Source organism: Homarus americanus, unplaced genomic scaffold, assembly GCF_018991925.1.
Source record: "Homarus americanus isolate GMGI-L3 unplaced genomic scaffold, GMGI_Hamer_2.0 scaffold17351, whole genome shotgun sequence".
Lineage (NCBI taxonomy): Eukaryota > Metazoa > Arthropoda > Malacostraca > Decapoda > Nephropidae > Homarus > Homarus americanus.
The window spans coordinates 1-9,277 of record NW_024725351.1 but is presented as its reverse complement, the minus strand read 5'-3'; the positions used below and the strand labels follow the sequence as shown (position 1 = coordinate 9,277).

Here is a 9,277-nt window from a genome sequence, read left to right as displayed (position 1 = left end):
GTGGACCTGATCTCACCCTCCTCTGTATATATACACCTTGTTTTGTACTTCTCCTTAGTCTGTACCCACCCCTGAAGATGTGAATTACACGAAAGCGCTTGGGAACTTCGTGTTTTCTTCTTTCTTTGTGGTTATCAGCATATATATATATATATATATATATATATATATATATATATATATATATATATATATATATATATATATATATATATATATATATATATATATATATATATATATATGTAAATAAATGTGTGTAAAATCAACAACCTAACCCCGCCAGGACTCGAACACACGATCTTATATGTGTGACCGGGAACACTACCTCTAAACCACTAGGACACTAAAAGCAATCCTAGACTTTGTTATATTTCACGCAAGGCCTGTTCATCGAGCTTATCGCGCCGTGAACCTCCCAGGGGACTGCCCGTGCCACTAAGTGAGCAGAGTAGCGCTTTGTGGGCTAATGATATATATATATATATATATATATATATATATATATATATATATATATATATATATATATATATATATATATATATATATATATATATATATATATATATATATATATATATATATGTGTGTGTGTGTGTGTGTGTCTGTGTACTGCATATGTATAAAATCTGCCATAAACATTTTTTTTTAGTGATTTGTCTACAATATGTTGCGTTAAGGTCGTATTCGGTGACACAGTATTCACCTATCACAGAATGTCACTTTGCAGTCGATAATTATTAAAGAATTCTAAAGCGGAAATAGTTTGCATAAATAAAAACCTGTTCTTATTAAACAAATTGTTTGGTATAAATACTAATAACAAGATAATGTATGTGAGTTGTTAATATTACCGAGCCTGGTCTAGGAGCATTATCACCACCAATGTAACCTTGTTCATTGTCAATATGAGGCGGGCGTCCAATCTGTCTATCGCCTCCACCACCACCACCTCCATAGTTCCCTGCGAATGAAGACGGAGGAGAGATTTATCCACTCTCCAAAATATTATGAAGATTTTCCTGACACCAGCCCCGATAACAGAGTCTTCTTCATATTACTACATGACAATATCTTATTTACCAAGACACTCGTATAACATCAAGTAGATATTCTCATGACAGTTCTTAACAAGTATAAATAACAGTATAGAAATAATAGAGAGAACTAGTCATAAATACTTACCATATTGTGCAACTGTGAGCGAGAAGCAGAGAGCCAACAGCCAGGGCCACGCCAAGTAGTTCAGATAGCGAGCCATCTCCTTCACTGTGTCCAGGTAGATAAAGTATATGAGTCAGCTCACTGTGTCCAGGTAGATAAAGTATATGAGTCAGTTCACTGTGTCCAGGTAGATAAAGTATATGAGTCAGCTCACTGTGTCCAGGTAGATAAAGTATATGAGTCAACTCACTGCATCCAGGTAGATAAAGTATATGAGTCAGTTCACTGTGTCCAGGTAGATAAAGTATATGAGTCAGCTCATTGTGTCCAGGAAGATAAAGTATATGAGTCAGCTCACTGTGTCCAGGAAGATAAAGTATATGAGTCAGCTCACTGTGTCCAGGAAGATAAAGTATATGAGTCAGCTCACTGTGTCCAGGAAGATAAAGTATATGAGTCAACTCACTGTGTCCAGGCAGATAAAGCATATGAGTCAACTCACTGTGTCCAGGTAGACAAAGTATATGAGTCGCTCACTGTGTCCAGGTAGATAAAGTATATGAGTCAGTCTCACTGTGTCCAGGTAGACAAAGTATATGAGTCAGCTCACTGTGTCCAGGTAGATAAAGTATATGAGTCAGCTCACTGTGTCCAGGTAGATAAAGTATATGAGTCAGTTCACTGTGTCCAGGTAGATAAAGTATATGAGTCAGCTCACTGTGTCCAGGTAGATAAAGTATATGAGTCACTCACTGTGTCTCAGGTAGATAAAGTATATGAGTCAACTCACTGTGTCCAGGTAGATAAAGTATATGAGTCAGTTCACTGTGTCCAGGTAGATAAAGTATATGAGTCAGCTCACTGTGTCCAGGTAGATAAAGTATATGAGTAACTCACTGTATCCAGGTAGATAAAGTATATGAGTCAGTTCACTGTGTCCAGGTAGATAAAGTATATGAGTCAGCTCACTGTGTCCAGGTAGATAAAGTATATGAGTCAGCTCACTGTGTCCAGGTAGATAAAGTATATGAGTCAGCTCACTGTGTCCAGGTAGATATAGTATATGAGTCAACTCACTGTGTCCAGGTAGATAAAGTATATGAGTCAGCTCACTGTGTCCAGGTAGATAAAGTATAAAAATAAGAACATTGAGTTTGGACACCTACTATACGTACTGTATATGCGTTAGCTGACCTTCATCCAACACACCACCAGTCACTTTATTTCTCCTCCGCTGCGTAGAAACTGTTGGTCGGGGAGGAAGTACAGTCCACCCCCTACTAGACCCCCAGCCTCCACCCACCAACATACTACGACTCAATATGACCCTTCACCTACCCACCACACTCACCTACCAACACCTAACATTCATGGCCATCAACACTCAGCTGCTACACCTGACTCACAACAACCAACACACACTACTCTTAAGCCCCTCCAATACAAATACCTACAGTAATTTCTCTATATATGTATATATATATATATATATATATATATATATATATATATATATATATATATATATATATATATATATATAAATTTTTGATAATATTTGAAAAGGGAATAGAAAGTTCTGCTGTTCATTCGCCACATCTTCAGTTGCCTCTGAAGGTAGAATAAAGACGAAAGTTACAGGCTCTGCTGTTTCCCTTTTCCCGTGTGTGATTTTATCAAGATTTATCTTATCCACGTTTTCATTGTGATCTATATGAAATATATATATATATATATATATATATATATATATATATATATATATATATATATATATATATATATTTATTTATATGTATAAATATATATATATATATATATATATATATATATATATATATATATATATATACGATAAAACTGACCTTACCTGTTTACAGTTGACAGTATTCTTAGCTCAAACAGCGAAAATGGAACCAGTGTGTGAGTGTGTATGTACCCAGCGTCGCGCCGCCACCAGCCAGACTGAGGAGTTCCTCTTGCCCGCTGCCTTTTATGTCTTCCAGGAGAAATGCCGCCCTCCGAGCGGCTATTTCGCTATGCCACGGTAGGACGCCACCCTCTGGGAGGCTGCGCATTGTCTCACTGTTCAAACCCCAAAACTTCTTCTTCCATCAATAGTTCATTAACGGTGTATGTAAGTTCCACCATGTTTTTCACTACAACGGCAAAGTATATATTTTAGCATTAAACTGTTATTATTTTATTGGTTCAATCATCAATACATATAACACCATCCACCAATACTACATATAACACCATCCATCATCACTACATATACACCATCCATCATCACTACATATAACAACATCCATCATCACTACATATAACATCATCATCATCACCACTACATATAACACCATCCATCATCACTACATATAACACCACCCATCATCACTTCATATAACACCACCCATCATCACTACATATAACACCATCCATCATCACTACATATAACACCATCCATCATCACTACATATAACATCATCATCCATCACCACTACATATAACACCATCCATCATCACTACATATAACATCATCATCCATCACCACTACATATAACAACATCCATCATCACTACATATAACATCACCCATCATCACTACATATAACAACATCCATCTTCACTCACCTGTGGCGTCCCCCAAGGCACCAAGATGGGACCACTCTGCTTCCTTATGCTCATCAATGATGCCCTAAGAGAAACCCCTGCTCGCTGGAAATATGTCGACGACTCCACCATTGGGATCAGCGTCAACAATTCTGCTCCCAACTATACCGCCCTTCAGGATTTATTGAACAGTCTCCAATACTGGGCCACCAACAACCATGTCACCATCAACCATACCAAGACCATGGTTATGCACATCAACCTCTCCTCCGACATTGTCCCACCTCCTTCCATTACCCTAGGTCCGAACACACTCCAGGTTGTAGATTCCACGAAGCTCCGCGGCGTCACCATAGACAACAAACTAAATTGGAAACCACACGTCAGTGAAGTTGTCAAAGCCTCCAGTTTCCGTCTCCACCTGCTCCGCCGACTCAAGTCCCTCGGAGTTCCTGCACCCGAGCTCCTCAGTGTATACACAACATTCATACTTCCCAAGCTCACCTATGCCTCCCCCACCTGGTCTTCCTCCCTAAATGCCACACAACGTAAACACCTAGAAAAAGTGCAAAAGAGGGCATGCAAAATTATTCTCTCCTCTTCCTACTCCACATATCAAGAAGCGCTCAACACACTGACCCTTTCGACTCTCACTGACCATCACCACGACCTTATCTGCAAATTTGGTAAGAAGCTTCTACACCATCCCCGACACCGGCTCCTACTACCACCTGACATCCCCTGTCCGAGAATTGCTGTTCGACACCACAACCGCATCCAGCCCATCCGTGCACGAACCGATCGCTATAAGAACAGCCCAGTCCCAACCATTGTAAAAATTATCAATAACATGTAATAAATCAGTGTATTCACTCCCGGTAAACACTGCTCCTTACACTGTCACTATGTTGAAATGAACTGTAGTTTGAGCTGATCCCCATCTAAGTTATTATATGTCTTATTTGTGTCACTTATGTTACTTGTATATTATTTGTAACTCGTAACCCATTCCCCAAATATGTAACTGTATATTTTCAGCCTTCTGGCTGCCAAGCTCTTTCAATAAACCGTTAATTATTATTATTATTATTATTATCATATAACACCATCCAACATCACTACAGATCGGTAAAGTAGTTTCCAAGATTCTCGTGCGGACACACAAACACACAGACCTACTTCTGTGTTTTAGATATATAGATGAACTAACACACTCTCCTTGTATGGGCGAACTTACTGACGTCATCATGAAGGTAAATTCCCTGTAAATGTTCCCCGACTCCTAACACTAGGTGTTGATACTTTCTTAGAACTGTTTTTGGAGGTTAGTAATCCCAGTAATAATAACACTGTTACCTGCGCTTCCTTGTTATGAAGCAATTATTTTAAAAATAATATTTTTTCCTACCCTGACTCAGGCCACCAAATTTAGAGACACTCATGACGAGGGAAGTAGTCTGAAATCTTTGTCTGGTCTTCAGATCATCTTTGTCCGCTCTTCTAATGGTCTTTGTCCGATCCTATGATCGTCTTTGTCCGATCCTCTGATGGTCAGAGTCCGATCCTCTGATGGTCTTTGTCCGATCCTCTGGTGGTCTTTGTCCGATCTCCTGATGGCCTTTGTCCGATCTCCTGATGGTCTTTGTCCGATTCTCTGATGGTCTTTGTCCGATCCGCTGGTTTTGTCCGATTATCTGATGGTCTGTGTCCGCTCCGCTGATGGTCTTTGTCCGATTCTCTGATAGTCTTTGTCCGATCCTCCGATGGTCTTTGTCCGATCCTCCGATGGTCTTTGTCCGATCCATATGACCTAGACTGTTGTGGCGCTAAGATCATATTCATAATCCTTCATTCATTATTGGATCCTCCCATTATGGCTGCCTGTTTGGTCAAGTTTGTTTTGGGACTAACCACTGCCTCTATCACCTGAGGAGTTTCCACCCCTGTCGGCCAACTAGGGTACACGTCCACCCTCTAAGGTGGAAACCAGCGACCCTCAGAACCAAATGACTCAATCTGGAAACCTCCCTCAACAGTCATCTTAATTCTGTTGGTTGTAGCACTTGTGAGTACGTTACCCTCCACTATTATAACTTTCTTTCATATTCCATTTTCACACCTCAGTGACCCTGAGTTTTTGCTGTTCCTTAATCAGTACCAATATTCCTACACTGATGATGCTAGTGTTGTTCCCTTAGATGTGCTAGACCGTATGTGTTACACCCCCTTTACCCATGGTGTCGACACAATACTCCCTCATGTTGATCCTGATGCCTTTCTACAAAACTCACTGGGTTACACCAACCCCAACTGTACCTCTTACCTTCCTGACTCTCCACAGTGTAGTTCTAGTCTTCTTCTACCTCATTCCTTCTCCTTAATTAGCCATAACATCAGCAGTATTCCCCTTCATCTAGATACCTTTTTAGATCAGTGTTTATCTTCTATTGCCCACAAATTTGATGTACCTGGGTTCTGAGACCAAACTCACTAACGATATTGAACATTTGTATAACATTCCTAATTATAATAGACACTGCGTCAACACGTCACGACACAGTGGTGGTGTCGCCCTATATGTTGATATCAAGTTAACACTTCTGTAAGAGATTATTTAAAGGTTCAGGAGGAGTACAGGGAGAGTGTTTTCATTGAATTACGTAACGACACACGAAATATCCTAGTAGGAGTAATCTACAGAAGACCCCACACTAATGTAAGGAACTTTCTTGATAAATTTTCGGAGCTTATCTCTATCATAAGTTCAAAGAGGAAACTTTTCTACCTTACAGGAGATTTCAACCTTGATCTATTAAAATCAGAAACCGACACCTTCTTGCAACCTATTATTCTAAGCTCTTCTTCAACACTATAACCAAACCCACTAGAGTAACTGCCACCTGTGCCACTGTTACCAGTTTTTGCCATGTATAAAACAGCCACATGACCTCAAAGGCCGAGTAGAAAACAACTTACTGAATGCTAACTGGGATCTTGTCTATGCCTCCGACAACCCTAACGTGAACTTCTGCAAGTTCTCTTGCATCTTCAAAGCTTCCTATGATAAATGCTTCCCCCTCAAGACTAAGTCAGTGAAAACTGTATCCATTTACCAAACCCTATATCACAAGTGAAATCAAGGCAATTTTAAAAGAAAAATACAAACTCCAAAGGAAATTTGCAAAAAGACCTATAACTTTCGGTGATGCTTACCGAAGTATCAGAAATAGAGTAACTCAAGCAATTAGAAATGCCTAACGTAGTTATTATACAAATAAGCTCCAGTCAGCATCAGGCAACAGTAAGAAAATCTGGAATATCATAAATTCTATTCAGAACAGGAACGCTCAGCCTTCGGCCTCCCACTCGGAGCTCTCCCTCATTACCAACCACTTTAATGACTAATTTATCAATGTTGGCAAAAATCTTGTAGAGAGCATCCCTGATCACCATGAGGAATCAAGAGCCTACCTGCAAAACAGACAGCAAAATGTCCAAAGATGCAGCAGCAGCCGAAGACATACTGTATACTGTACCAATGAGCATCATTAAGAAAGTAGCCCACTTATTACTACCAGTTTTCCTACACATTTGTAACTCCTCCTTCACTAGTGGTGTCTTTCCGGATAAACTGAAAATTGCTATATTTCACCCAGCAAAAAAAAATCTGGGGACAAAAGTCTCTTCAAGAATTACCGCCCCATATCAGTCCCCCCAGCCTTGAGTAGGATACTGGAGAAGCTAGCATGTAGTAGACTAAATTCCTTCTGCAATGCCAATAACATCTTTACAGACTCCCAGTTTGGATTTAGAGCTAGAAGGTCGACTGAGAGTGCTCTGCTATCCTTTACTAATGACATCTTAAACACCTTTGATGACAGTCAGTTCACAGTAGGTATATTCTTGGACCTCTCTATGTAAACTTCTCCTGAAGACTCGCACTTATGTCTTGAAGTTGTACTACCACGACCATGATTATAACAACCAAGACCATGATTATAACAACCATGATTATAACAACCATGACCATAATTATAACACCCACGACCACGATTATAACAACCACGACTATAATTATAACAACCGCGTCCATGACTATAACAACCACGACCATGATTATAACAACCAAGACCATGATTATAACAACCATGATTATAACAACCATGACCATAATTATAACACCCACGACCACGATTATAACAACCACGACTATAATTATAACAACCACGACCATGATTATAACAACCACGACCATGATTATAACAATCATGACCATGATTATAACAACCACGGCTATGATTATATCACCCACGACCATGATTATAACAACCACGACCATGATTATAACAACCACGACCATCCGGAAAACGATGTTGCTGTACTCTGTCAGCCGGACGGCAGTTGTGCGCTAGCCAAGCAAGAGCGTTCGAACTTTCACCCCTCAGTAAACTGTACGACCTGACTCGCCACCGGGCACGAAGGGCCCACTATCACTTGTTATTATTATATACGGTATAGAAGATGGGAATGATAATAGTCCTATAGCGATAATTTAATGTCTTTCTCTTATATTTGTTGCAATCCATGATAAGGATCCTGCAGTTCAAAGCAGTTACTTGAAGGGCACAAGAGGACAGTTCCGAGAAGCCAAGTTAGCGAGTATACAGTTAACCCGGACGGGACTTATTATACTGGGTGTATGTTTATCTCATCAAGTGTTCCTGGGTGGCGTGACACAAGCCTCAGTATATTTAGTCTTAACCTTTCAAAGGCTTAAACTTACACGTGAAAATTCTGGAGATAATTAATACAGTTTTACATGTTACTCGTGTATGAGGAAGAACAACATACTGTACTACTGGTTGGCCATGGCAACAGCGCACTTGCCGCAGTTAGCAAGACCATCCGGAATCACTTACCACTTAACCAAGGTTAACCAGGTTCTCGTGTCGGTACCTCGCTCAGCAGGGTGAGACAATACAAGAATGTTACCTAGCCTTGATCCTTTCTTGCCCCCTGACTTAATGATCAGCGCTGTAGCTTGTGTTAGTACATAACTAAAGGCACAGCCAGACATGAGGGATAAAGAAGTTACAACATATAGTCGTGGGGAAAAGGTTGGAAGGCATGCTGGGGCTCAAGGCACAGCCAGACATGAAGGCTAGAGAAGTCACGACGTATAGTCGAGGGGGGAAAGGTTGGAAACGAATTGTAATGAGTTAAACAGAGGGGGACGACACCCCTTGTTTCACATATTACCACTCTGCCACCTCTCAATACTCCTTCTATAGAACCTACAAGACTTACCGTACATTTTAACAATAGTTTCAGCGTCCTGGTCATACTCTACTACTGGTATACTCCACAAATTACACCCTACTAACTGGCTCAAAGCAGTTAGATACATCAGGTCATAATGTCAGGCCAATAATGCCTCTTCTTTCTCACACAAACGTATACAGAAATACGTGGGGCCTGAAGTTAGCGGCTAAATTTAG

The 9,277-nt window shown here is 40.1% G+C and overlaps 1 long non-coding RNA gene across 2 annotated transcripts; it reads right to left on the bottom strand.

The window, feature by feature from the left end:
- Positions 1-837: 837 nt before the first annotated feature.
- LOC121864803 lies at positions 838-3,165 on the bottom strand. 2 transcript variants are annotated; one of them, XR_006088663.1, is made up of 3 exons: positions 3,038-3,165; positions 1,189-1,272; positions 838-967 (listed from the first exon to the last, which is right to left on the bottom strand). It is a non-coding gene; the product is annotated as an uncharacterized LOC121864803 (long non-coding RNA). The 2 variants fall into 2 exon arrangements; XR_006088664.1 differs by lacking the exon at positions 3,038-3,165 and adding an exon at positions 2,343-2,474.
- Positions 3,166-9,277: the final 6,112 nt, after the last annotated feature.